The sequence below is a fragment of the Ursus maritimus genome (genome assembly GCF_017311325.1).
Source record: "Ursus maritimus isolate PB19 chromosome X unlocalized genomic scaffold, ASM1731132v1 scaffold_X1, whole genome shotgun sequence".
In the NCBI taxonomy this organism is placed as follows: Eukaryota; Metazoa; Chordata; class Mammalia; order Carnivora; family Ursidae; genus Ursus; species Ursus maritimus.
In genome coordinates this window covers 77,264,925-77,279,677 of record NW_024423319.1, presented here as the reverse complement: position 1 = coordinate 77,279,677, position 14,753 = coordinate 77,264,925, and positions in this window count along the sequence as shown.

Genomic DNA, 14,753 nt, shown 5'->3' with positions numbered 1-14,753 from the left:
AGAAAAAAATGGAACAACTGGGCTTCTTCAAATTTTAAAACTCTTGTACAAGAACAGATCTTGTCAATAAATTTAAAATATAAGCCACATAATAGGAGAAAATCTTTGCATGTCATATATCTGAAAATGATTTAATATACAGAATATATAAAGAACTCCCAAAACTCAACAAGAAAACAATTCAATTATTTTTAAAAAATGGGAAAATGGGGTCAAGCCTGACTCAGTCCAAGTGGAGTAAGCCCTTCCCCCAGAAGACCAGAACAAAACTCTGACCACAGCAAAACCTTTGGGATGCAGAAAAAGTGGTCCTGCAAGGGAAATATACAGCAATAAAGGTCTAGCTCAAAAAAGAAGAAAAATCTCAGATTAATGATCTAACCTTACAACTAAAAGGAACCAGAAAATGAAAAACAAATTAAACGTAAAACCAACAGAATGAGGGAAATAATAAATATTCGAGCAGAACTTCTAGATGATACAGAAATTAAAAAAGCAATTGAACATATCAATGAAACCAGGAGGTGGTTCTTTGAAAAAAAAAATAAAATTGATAAAACCTCTAGCCAGACTTTTCAAGAAGAAAAGGAGCCCAAATAAATAAGATCACAAATGAGGAGAAATAACAACCAATACCACAAATATACAAACAATTATAAGAGAATATTATGAAAAACTATATGCCTACAAATTAGAAGAAATTAATAAATTCCTAGAAACATGTGAACTATCAAAACTGAAACAGAAAGTAATAGAAAACTTGAACAGATTGATAACCAGCAAAGAAATTGAATCACTAATCAAAAAACCCCCAACAAACAAAAGTCCAGGAATAGGTGGCTTCACTGGCATATTCTACTAAACATTGAAAGAAGAGTTAATACCTATTCTTCTCAAACCATTCCAATAAATAGAAAAAGAAGGAAAACTTTCACATTGATTCTATGATGCCAGCATTACACTGATACCAAAACCAAATAAAAACACTACCAAAAGAAAAGAACTATGGGCCAATATCCCTGATGAACATGAATGCAAAAATTCTCAAAAAATTACTAGCACACCAAATATAACAATACATTAGTGATGTGAAGATAATTTAAAAATAAAATAAAATAAAATTCACCACAATCAAATGGGAATTATTCCTGGATAGTGATGGTGGTTCAATATTCCCAAATTAATCAGCATGATACACCACATTAATAAAAAAAAGGATCCTTTCAATAGATGCAGAAAAAGCATTTGACAAAGTACAATATATGCTCAATGATAAAACCCTCAACAAACCCTCAATAAAGGCCATATACGAAAATCCTACAGCTAATCTCATCACCAGTGGAGAAAACCTGAAAGCTTTTCCTCTCTGGTCAGAAACAAGACAGGGATGTCCCCTGTAACCACCGTTCTTTAACAAAGTACTGGAAGTATTAGCCACAGTAATTAGACAACAAAAAGAAATAAAAGGCATCCAAATCAGCAAGGAAGAGGGAGGGAAAACCTTCACTATTTGCAGAGGACATGATAGTGTATGCAAAACCCCAAAGGATACCACCAAAAAAGTGTTAGAACTGATACAGGAATTCATTAAATTTGCAGGATACAAAATCAATGTACAGACACTTGTTGTATCTCTATATACCAATAATGAAGCAGCAGAAAGAGAAAGTAAGGAATCTCATTTATAATTCCACCAAAAACCATAAGATACATAGGCATAAACATAGCCAAAGAGTTAAAACAACAGTACTGTGAAAAATTTAAAACCCCGATGAAAGAATATGAAGATGGGGCAGAGAGGTAAGATGGTGGAGGAGCAGGGGACACTATTTCAACCAGTCCCCTGAATTTAGCTGGATATCTACCAAACCATTATGAACAGCCACAAAATCAGCTTGAGATGTAAGAATATATATCTGGATCTCTACAAGCAGAAACTCTCTGGTGGTCTCAAGGTATGAAGGGTGGAGTCTTGATTCTACGGGCAGATATCAGATGATAAACAGAAGGCAGAAGGAGCCACCACAAGCTGGCACCGGGAAAGTGATATAAATCAGAGCACAAAAGCATCCCATGCTGGGGACCAGGCATAGACTCGCAGACAAGTAGCAGCAGTGAAACGGCTTTAGAGCAGCCCCAGACAGGATTCAGGAGCTGCAGGTGCATGCATGCAAACCTGGAGTGGCTCGTGGTTTTAGAAGCACAAAGGGCAGACACACCCTAGCCCTGGGATCAACCTCTGGGAGAGTTGCTGTGGCCATGCATCATTGTGGGAGGCCGTGGTTTTTAGCAGCACAGACAGAAACAGTAACTATGTGTCCTGGAGGGCTCAGTGAAGAGCAGACTACTATTTCTCTGCTCTGGGTTAGATGTTTGTGTGTGATCATTTCTGCTCTGATTCTTGGAAGAGATGGAAGAGACATGGAAAGCTGCCACAGAACAAAAGCTCAAAAAACCAGTTCCCACTGAGACCACCCCTCCAACAGGGGCAGGGCAACTCTGCCCAAGCAGGGTTGCCTGAGTAACAGCATAGCAGGCCCCTCCCCCAGAAGACAGGCTGGAAGAACAAGAAGATAACAACCCTAGGGTCCCCATAAAATAGGTGCATCTTGTTTGGGTAGTGGTTAATATGTTGGGCTCTGTACATTCCCTCAACCACCCCTCAATAGAATGACTGAGAGGAGGAACCCCCAACAAAGAAAAGAACCAGAGACTATGGCCTCTGCCACAGATCTAATGGATATGGGTATAAGCAAGATGTCAGAGATAGAATTCAGAGTAGCAATTATGAAGTCAATATCTAAGCTTGAGAAAAATATTAGCAACAATATAAACTCTAAGGGCAGAAATGAGATCTAATCAGGCTGAACTTAAAAATGCTATGAATGAAATGCAGTCTAAACTGGATACCCTGACAGCCAGGGCTAATGAGACAGAAGAATGAATTAGTGAGCTGGAAGATAAAATGATAGAAAAGAAGGAAGCTGAGGAGGCCTGGGAGAAACAGCTTAAAGCCCAAGAGACCACATGAGAGAAATTAATGAAACCATGAAACATTCCAACATCAGAATTATTGGGATACCTAAAAAGGTGGAGAGAGAGAGAGGACTAGAAGGTATATCTGAGCAAATCATCGCTGAGAACTTCCCTAATCTGGGGAAGTAAACAAGCATTTGTGTCCAAGAGGCAGAGAGGACTCCTCCCAGATCAATGAGAACAGACCAATGCTCCAACATATAATAATAAAACTGGCAAAGCTTATAACCAAGGAAGCCATCTTGAGAGCAGCTAGGCAGAAGCGATTTCATACATACAGAGGGAGGAACATCAGAATAACGTCAGACCTGTCCAAAGAGACCTGGAAAGCCAGAAAAGGCTGGCAAAACATATTCAGGGTACTCCATGAGAACAACATGCAGCCAAGGATACTGTATCCTGGAAGGCTATCATTCAGAATGGATGGAGAGACAAGGAGCTTCCAGAACCAGGAGAAACTGAAAGAATATGTGACCACCAAACCGGCCCTGCAATAAATATTAAGGGGGATACTATAAAAGAAGAAAGACCCCAAGAGTAATATAGACTAGAAATTTACAGAGACAATATAGAATCAGGGATATCACAGGCAATATGTTGCCACTAAAATCATGTCTTTCAATAGTCACTCTCAATATGAATGGCTTAAATGTTCCCATGAAAAGGCATAGGGTTGCAGATTGGATAAAAAGACATGACCCATCCATATGCTGTCTACAAGAGTCTCATTTTGAAACTAAAGATACCCCCCGACTGAAAGTGAGGGGATGGAGAACAATTTTTTATGCCAATGGACCTCAAAAGAAAGCTGGGCTAGCAATTCTCACATCAGACAAATTAGATTTTAAGCTAAAGACTGTACTTAGAGATGCAAAAGAACACTATATCATTCTTAAAGGGTTTATCCAACAAGAGGATCTAACAGTTGTTAATATCTATATCCCAACATGGGAGCAGCCAACTACATAAGCCCACTGTTAACCAAAATAAAGAAACATATTGCATGGTGCACTGGGTGTTATATGCAAATAATGAATCATGGAAAATTACATCAAAAACTAAGGATATACTGTATGGAGACTAAATAACATAATAAAAAATTATTATAAAAAAAAGAAAAGAAAAATGCTTGGAAAGGATAATATGTAGTAGCTTAACATGAGATTTAAGGGATAAAGAAAGGGGGGTAATCAGAAGGGGGAATGAAGCATGAGAGACTATGGACTCTGAGAAACAAACTGAGGGTATCAGAGGGGAGGGGGATGGGGGAATGGGATAAGCTGGTGATGGATAGTAAGGAGGGCATGTATTGCATGGTGCACTGGGTGTTATACGCAACTAATGAATCATCGAACTTTACATCAGAAACCAGGGATGTACTGTATGGTGACTAACAGAATATAATTAAAATTTTTTTTAAATTAAAAAAAATAAAAATAAAAGGAAGATTTTCAATTGTGAAAAAGAGAAACATATGGGTAATAATACATTAATAGTAGGAGACCTTAACACTCCACTCTCAGCAACGGACAGATAATCTAAGCAGATCAACAAAGAAACAAGAGCTTTGAATGACACATGGGATACGATGGACCTCATAGATATATACAGAACATTCCACCCTAAAACAACAGAATACTCATTCTTCTTGAATGCACATGGAACTTTCTCCAGAATAGAACACATATTGGATCACAAATCAGGTCTCAACTGATACCAAAAGATTGAGATTATTCCCTGTATATTCTCAGACCACAATGCTTTGAAACTAGAACCAATCACAGGAAAAAATTTGGAAGGAATTCAAACACTTGGAAGTTAAAAACCATTCTGCTAAAGAATATTTGGGTCAACCAGGAAATTAAAGAAGAACTTAAAATTTTCATGGAAACCAATGAGAATGAAATGACATCAGTCCAAAACCTATAGGATCCTGCAAAGACTGTCCTAAGGGGGAAATACATGGCCACTCAAAAAAGTAGAAAAATCTCAAATGCACAAGGTAACCTTACACCTAAAGGAATGGGAGAAAGAACAGCAAATAAAACCTAAACTGAGTAGGAGAAGAGAAATAACAAAGATTAGAGCAGAGATCAATGAACTAGAAACCAGAAATACAGTAGAGCACATCAACAAAACTAGCAGCTGGTTCTCTGAAATAATTAATAAGATCGATAATACTCTCACCAGACTTATCCAAAAGAAAAGGGAAAAAACCCAAATTAATAAAATTATGAATGATAGGGGAGACATCAAGATGAACATAAAGGAAATAGAATTATTAGAAATTATTATCAGCAATTATACGCCAATAAATTAAGTAACCTGGAAGAAATGGATGCCTTCCTGGAAACTTATAAACTACCAAAACTGAGACAGGAAGAAATTGACAATCTGAATAGACCAATAACCAATAACAAAATTGAAGCAGTAATCAAAAACCTCCCAAAAACCAAGAGCCCAGGGCCACATGGCTTCCCAGGGCAATTCTACCAAACATTAAAGAAGAAATCATACCTATTCTTCTGAAGCTGCTTCAAAAAACAGAAAGAGACAACATTTTCCAAACTTGTTCTATGAGGCCAGCATTACCTTGTTCCCAAAACCAGTCAAAGATCCCATCAAAAGGAAAAATTACAGACCAATGTCCGTGATGACCACGGATGCCAAAATACTCAACAAGATCCTAGCCAATAGAATCCAACAGTACATTAAAGGGATTATCCACCAGGACAAGGTGGGGTTTATTCCTGGGATGCAAGGGTGGTTCAACATTTGCGAATCAATCAATGTGACAGAGCGCATTAATAAAAGACAAGAACCATATTATCTCAATTGATGCAGAAAAAGCATTTGACAAAATACAGCATCCTTTCCTGATTGAAACTCTTCAAAGAATAGGGATAGAGGCTACATTCCACAATTTCATAGAGGCCATCTATGAAAACCCCAAAGTAAATATCATTCTCAATGGGGACAATCAGAGCACTTTTCCCTTAAGGTCAGGAATAACACAGGGATGCCCACTATTGTTCAACATAGTACTAGAATTCCTAGCCTCAGCAATTAGACAACAAAGAGAAATAAAAGGTACTCAAATTGGCAAAGAAGTCAAACTCTCTCTTCACAGATCGCATGATATTTTATGTTGAAAATCCAAAAGGCTCCACCCCTAAATTACTAGAACTCATATAGCACGTCAGTAATGTGGCAGGATACAATATCAGTGCACAGAAATCAGTTGCTTTTCTATACACTAAGAATGTAACTGAAGAAAGAGAAATTAAGGAATCAATTCCATTTACAATAGCACCAAAACCGATGAGATACTTAGGAATAAACCTAACAAAAGAAGTGAAGTGTCTATACTCAAGAAACTACAGAACATTTATGAAAGAAATTGAGGAAGAACAAAGAGATGGAAAAACATTGCATGCTCATGGATTGGAAGTATAAACATTGTTAGAATGTCTATGCTGCCCAGAACAATCTACACTTTCAAAACCACCTCTATTAAAATACCATTGGCATTTTTCAAAGAAGTGGGGGAAACAATCCTAAAATTTTTCTGGAAGCAAAAAAGATCCGAATCACTAAAGGAATGATGAAAAAGAAAAAAGAAAAAAAAAAGACATATAAATGGCTAACAGACACATAAAAAAATGTTCAACATCATTAGCCATCAGGGAAATTCAAATCAAAACCACCTTGAGATACCACCTTATTCCAGTTAGAATGGCAAAAATGGACAAGGCAAGAAACAACAAATGTTGGAGAGGATGTGGAGGAAGGGGAACCCTTTTACACTGTTGGTGGGAATTCAAGTTGGCACAGCCACTTTGGAAAACAATGTGGAGGCCCCGTAAAAAGTTAAAAATTGAGCTACCCTATGACCCAGCCATTGCACTACTGGGTATTTACCCCAAAGATACAGATGTAGTGAAGAGAAAGGCCATATGTACACCAATGTTCATAGCAGCATTGTCCACAATAGCCAAACCATGGAAGGAGTAAAGATGCCCTTCAACAGACGAATGGATAAAGAAGATGTGGTCCATATATATAAGAAGGGGAAATGAACCATGAGAGACTATGGACTCTGGGAAACAAACTGAGGCTTCAGAGGGGAGGGGGTTGGGGGATTGGGATAGGTCAGTGATGGGTATTAAGGAGGGCACATATTGCATGGAGCACTGGGTGCTATACGCAAACAATGAATCATGGAACACTACATCAAAAGCTAAGTATGTACTGTATGGTGACTAACATAACATAATAATTTAAAAAAAAAAAGAAAGAAAAAAAAGCTGGGGGCATCAGGCATGTTGCCTGATTTCAGGTTTTATTACAAAGGTGTGGTCACAAAGACAGTGTGGTATTGGCATGAAAACAGACACATAGATCAATGGAACAGAATTGAGACTCCAGAAATGGACCCTAACACTGTGGTCAACCAACCTTCAACAAAGCAGGAAAAAATATCCAAAGGAAAAGAAGACAGTCTCTTCAATAAATGGTGCTGGGAATATTGGACAGATAAATACAGAAGAATGAAACTGGACCATTCTCTTATACCATACACAATGACAAACTCAAAATGGATGAAAGACCTCAGTGTGAGACAGGAATACATCAAAATCATAGAGAACATAAGCTGTAACTGCTTTGACCTTGGACACAGTAAATTCTTTCAGGATATGTCTCCAAAGCAAGCAAAACAAAAGCAAAAATGAACTTTTGGGACTTCATCAATATAAAAAGCTTCTGCGCAGTAAAGGAAACAGTCAACCAAACTAAGAGGCAATCCACCAAATGGGAGAAGATATTTGCAAATGACATATCAGATAAAGGGTTGGTATCCAAGATCTATAATGAACTTCTCAAACTCAACACGCAGAAAACAAATAATCCAGTCAAAAATGGGTAGAAGACATGAACAGACACTTATCTAAGGAAGACATAGAAATGGCTAACAGACACATGAAAAAATGTTCAACATCACTAGCCATCAGGGAAATAATAACCAAAACTACAAGGAGATACCACCTTACACCAGTTAGAATGGCAAAAATTAACAAAACAGGAAACAACATGTTTTGGTGAGGTTATGGTGGAAGGGGAACCTTCTTACACTCTTGGTGGGAATGGAAGCCGGTACAGCACTTTGGACAACAGTATGGAGGTTCCTTAAGATGTTAAAAATAGAGCTACCTTAAGACCCAGCAATTGCACTACTTGGTATCTACCCCAAAGATACAGATGTAGTGAAAAGAAGGGGCACATTCACCCCAATGTTCATAGCAGCAATATCTACCATAGCCAAACTGTGGAAGGAGGTGAGATGCCCTCCAACAGATGAATGGATAAAGAAGATGTGGTTCATATATACAATGGAATATTATTCAGCCATCAGAAAGGATGAATACCCACCATTTGCATCAACATGGATGGAACTATCAATTTCACCTCTTAAGAGTTTGTGCCATCCATGGATTGCCTCTCTCTCTCTCACCCTTTTGCTTGTTTTGTTTCTTAAATGGGATTATACTAAGTGAAAGAAGTCAAGTAGAGAAAGACAATTTCATATGGTTCCAATCATATGTGGAACATAAGGAATGGTACAGAGGACATTAGGTGAAGGAAGGGAAAACTGAAGTGGGGGGGAATCAGAGAGGGAAATGAAACATGCGAGACTACGGACTCTGGGAAACAAACTGAGAGTTTTAGAGAGGGGTGGGGGTGAGGGGATGGTGTAGCCTGGTGATGGGTATTAAGGAGTGCACGTGTTGCAATGAGCACTGGGTGTTATACATAAATAATGAATCATTGAACATTACATCAAAAACTAATGATGTACTGGATGGTGACTAACATAACAGAATAAAAAAAAAGAATATGAAGATGACACAAAGAAATGGAAAGACATTCCATGCTCATGGATCTGAAGAACAAATATTTTTAAAATGTGCACACCACCCAAAGCAATCCTTATCAACTTAACAACATTTTTAACAAAGCTAGAAAAAAACAATCTTAAAGTTTGTATGGAACCACACAGACCCTGAATTGCCAAAGAAACCTTGAAAAAGAATAGCAAAGCTGGAGGCATCACAATTCCAGACTTTGAGGTATACTACAAAGGTTTAGTGATCAAAACAGTAGGATACTTACACAAAAATAGACACATAGATAATGGAACAGAACAGAAAGTCCAGAAACAAACTCACAACTATATGGTCACTTAATATTCAACAAAGCATGAAAGAATATCTAGTGGAAAAAAGACAGTGTTTTCAACAAATGGTGTTGGGAAAACTGGACAGCTAGATGCAAAGAATGAAAGTGGACCACTTTCTTACACGATACACAAAAATAAATTCAAATGGATGAAAGACCCAAATATGAGTCAGGAAACCATCAAAATCCTAGAGAACACAGGTACTAATTTTACTCTTTGACATCAGCCATACCAACTTTTTTCTAGATATGTCACCTGAGGTTAAGGGAAACAAAAGCAAAAATAAACTATTGAGGCTTCATCAAAATGAAAAGCTTCTGTACAGTGAAGGAAACAATCAACAAAACTAAAAAGCACCCTACGGCATTGGAGAAGATATTTGCAAATTACATATCTGATAAAGGGTTCATATTCGAAATCTATAAAGAACTTATAAAACTCAGCACCCCAATAAACATAATCCTATTAAAACATGGGCAGAAGACACGAATAGACACTTTTCCAAAGAAGACATTCAGATGGCCCACAGTCACATGAAAAGATACCAACACCACTGATCATAGAGGAGATACAAATCAAAACTACAATGAGATATTACCTCACACCTGTCAGAATGGGTAAAAACAACTCAGGAAACAAAAGGTGTTGGCGAGGATGTAAAGAACAGGAACCCTCTTGCACTGTTGGTGGGAATGCAAACTGGTGTGGCCACTCTGGAAAACAGTGTGGAGGTCCTCAAAAAGTTAAAAATAGAACTACCTTATGATCCAGCAATTGCACTACTAGGTATTTACCCAAAGAATACAAAAATACTAATTCAAAGGGATACATGCACCCCAATGTTTATAGCAGCCTTATCTACAATAGCCAATTTATGGAAACAGCCCAACTGTCCATTGACTGATGAATGGATAAAGAAGATGTGGTATATGCATAGGATGGAATATTCATCAGCCATGTTTTGCAAAGGCATGGATGGAACTAGAAAGTATTATGATAAGCAAAATCAGTCAGTAGGAGAAAGACAAATACCATATTATTTCATTCATATGTGGAATTTAAGAAACAAAACAAACAAAGGGGGAAAAGAGAGAGAGAGAGGCAATCCACAACACAGACTCTTAAGAGATGAAATTGATATTTATCAGAGGAGATGGGTGGGCGGTTAGGTTAAATAAGTGATGGGGATTAAGGAGTTCACTTATGATGAGCACCAGTTATTGTATGGAAGTGCCGAATCTCTATATTGTACACCTGAAACTAATATTACACTGCAAGTGAAGTAACCAGAATTTAAATAAAAACTTAAAAAAACAGATAACACATTGTTAAAATCAGAAATGTGAGGACATTACTACTGTGTTTATAGAACTAAAGGACTATAAAAGGGTACTATGAACAATTTCATGCCAAAAAATGAATAATCTAGATTAAACAGACAAATATATAGAAACAGACAACCTAACAAGAATGGATTGAGGAGAAATGGAAAAATCTCAGTATACCTATAATAGTAAGGAGATTGAATCATTAATTTAAAAACCACCCTAACAAGAATAGCCTTGGACCAGATCACTGGAGAATTATACACAAGTAATGAATCATGGAACTTTACATCAAAAACTAGGGATGTACTTTATGGTGACTAACATAATATAATAAAAATATTATTAAAAAACATTTAAAGAAAAATTAACACCATTCTCAAACTCTTACCAAAAAATGAATGGAATAGCACAGTCCCTAACTCATTCTATGAGACCAGCATTGATCTGATTATCAAAGACTTCCCGGTATACCTGAAAACAATTCCTCCACCAGATCTTGGGGTTGTCCATTGTAGAGCTGCTTTTTCCATAGAACCAGATCCAAACTGCCACTCCATTATTAATACCCAGTCCCCAGAGGAAGCATACAACTTTCCATCTGCAATCTTCTACATGGTCATGCCCTTCTTTGATCTTCTTTATTACTACAGTGAGTCTTCTTCTTCTCCCCCCCCCCACCACACAGGGGTTTTCCTCATTTTTTTCAAACAGGCCCCTAATACTTTACCACTTCAGAATCCTGGTCATCTATATATCCAAGCACCTCTGCCAGTTCCAACCACAACAGTGTTCTCCTCGTTATCATTACAGGCAAGTCTTTGGACAGCTCCACCTACACTGAGTCCTTCCTATTACCATAGGCAGCCTCTAGTTAGTCCCACCCACACTAAGTTTTCTTCTATTCTCTATTGGAAGTCTTCTGATTATACCCTTCCAAACTAGGGTTTGTATAAGCAGACATCTGGATAGTTCCACCCACACAAATGTTCTCCTCTATTGGCATACCTATACCAGGATTCTTCTCTACCAGATGTTCTCTATTCATCTCAGTACGTACCAGGGCCTTCCTTATTATGCAGACAGTCCTATGTTTACTCTTGCTGACACCAGGGGCTTATTTTTCTATTAGGAGTCTTCTCACCAGGCCTGCCCGCAACAACGATGTTTCTCCTTTTTATAGGCAGTCTATGGACAGCTTTCCCCACATAAGGGTCCTCTTTATCGTACAAGCAGGCTGCTGGGTAGCCTGCCTACCCTAGTGTCTGTCTCATTCCTATTGGCAGGCCTCCAGTTAGCCCTGCCCACATCATGATGTTTCTGTTTTCCATGGGTCGGTTTGTTCACGTCACATTCTTCATCGTACAGGAAGACGCATGGAGAGCTCCGCCTTATGAACATGTGTTTTTTGCAGTGGCGGACTTTCGAGTTAGTGCCGCCATAGTAAGTACTTTTGGCAGTCTTATGATCAGCTCTGTCACATCACGGTCCTCCTCATCACTACAGGTAAGATTTTAGTTATCACTACCTACCCTTGAGTCCTCTCCTCACTATGGTCATCCTTCCGATTAACTGTAGTTTACCATAACTTTATACAACTTAATTTTTTTTTCACCAACAATTCTGGATTGCATCTGGTCTTCTTACAAATAATTTATTCTTTGTGAAAGCTGCATGGTATTCCTTTTTTTTTGTAACTGTGTTTAGTTCACTTATTTCCATATTGATAGGCATTTAGCTATTTTTCAGCGTTCCAAGCGGTATTATGAGAACCCTCTTACATGTTTCCCTAAGGACACTTACAAATATTTTCTAGGATGCACATGTAGAAGTAAAAATTGCTGAATCTCAAGGTAGTCAGATTGTAGCTTTTAATAAACACTGACAAATTGCCCTTTAAAACAGCTGCACCAATTTACACTCCCAGTAGTGGATGAGAGTGTTTCCCACCCTTCCTATCAAAGCTTGATGTTATTGTTCCTTCATTTTTTGCCAAAATGATGGGTGTGACTTAGTATCACATAACTGGTTCATTTTTCCCACATTACAAACACATTTGAAACTCCCTATATACTCCTCCCTCTTAGAAAATAATCCTATTTTCTTTTTGCATAGTTTTAAACTTTCTCTATACGTTTTTGAATCTACATATTTAAAATGGTATGGTGTTGCAGCTTTTAAAACTTCATTTAAGGGGCGCCTGGGTGGCTCAGTCCTTAAGCGCGTGCCTTCGGCTCAGGGCCTGATCCCAGGGCTTTGGGATCAAGCCCCACATCAGGCTCCCTGCTCCGCTGGCAGCCTGCTTCTTTCTCTCCCACTTCCCCTGCTTGTGTTCCCTCTCTCGCTGACTGTCTCTCTCTCTGTCAAATAAATAAGTTTTAAAAATCTTTTAAAAAATACTGAATTTGGGGAATCTACCACTTTTATAGTAAGTGCTAAGGAAGTATGCCTTTTTCCAATGGGATCACCAATGCCTGTATGGTCCAAGTTGGGAAGAGAAGAAGCTTTAAATTTAGATCAGACTGGACTCAATATTCTCAAATTTACTACATGTTGGAAACAGGAGAGTCTAATGATGGGGAAAAAAAAAAAAAGTGGCTGAAAGCCCTAAGATAGATTTCTATTGCAAACATTCTTTCTTTACACGACATTAATATATCATTATTTAAACAAATTCAACTAAATGAGGATATACAATACATAAACATATTTATTCCCCCTGGATTTTCTTTTTTAAAACTTTGAGTTTTGATTTTCACATTTAGGTCTTTCTTTATTCATTCAACTGATATTTATTGATCATTTATTTTAAGCCCAGCACTCTTCCAGGCACTCTTCATTGAAAACAGGCAAACACAGACAACAAATCTCTGTCTTTATTGACCTGAGGAGGCAAACAGACAATAAATAAGATAAATAATAGAATTATATAACACGTTAAGGAATGATAATTGCTAAGGAGAAAAACAAAGAAGAATAGAGAGTAACAATGATGGAGTTTGTTTCTTTGGCCTTTTTGTGTTCCTTCTTTTAATAACAGTCTTAATTTACTGTAGCTTTATAATAAGGTCTGGTAAGGCAAATCTCCTCACTATATTTTCTTTACTGTGTCTTAGGTATTCCAGGCCTTTTGCTCTTCCCTTTAATATGAAGATCAACTTGAAAAGTTGCTTTTTCTTAACAGTCCTTTGGGGATTTTGACTGGAATGACACTGATTTTTAGAGTAAATTGCAGAATATTAATATTTTTATAATACAAGCCATCCAATATGTAAATATGGTATCTCTCTTGATTTTATCTTATGTCTTTTAATAAGATTTATTCATTTTGTTGGTTTTTCTATTTTCATTTGTGGAAAACACAATCTATAATATGTTTTACTTGTCAACAATTGTTCATTTACAGCTATAAATTCCATTCTAAATACTGCTTTACTGTATCTCAAAACTTGCAGAATATAATGTTTCGGTTGCTGTTGGGGTTTGAATATGTTGTAATTTTCATTTTGAACTCTTATTTATCCAAAAAGATTTTAAGGAGTGATTTTTGAAGTATCTAAGCAATGTTTTACTTTATTATTATTTTCCTGTATTTCATGGCTAATAGCATTGTGATCAGAGGACACTTTTTGAGACTTCTTAGTGACCTACTGTGTGGTAAATTTTTGTAAATTCTTAAATTGAGTGTAGATTTTCTAATTTTGGGGTGAGAGTTATATCTCTAAATATAGGTCTGTCTTCTATGCTTGTATTGCTCAAAGCTTTTGTCCTTATTATTTTTTCTTCCTCATTTATTTGTGATGGAGGGGGGTGTAATTCTCTGTCTTGTTTGTGTATTTATATATGTTTCCTTGTAATTCTGTCAGTTTTTGCTTCAGTGTTTTGCTATCATGTTGTGACATGCATTCAAGTCCGTGTGCATTGTTTCTTTTATTATTATGGAGTATCTCTATTATTGATGCTTTTTATTCCTTTAGTTCTGTTTTCTAATATTAATTTTGCCAGACCAACTTTTTTTGGGCATAGTTCTTATAAATAGTATATAACTGGATTACAAAAGAAAACTATTACGACAATCTTATCTTCATTAGGTGGGATTAATTTGTTTACAATAATGCTTGTTGATATATTTTGACTCATTTCTACTTTTTTTT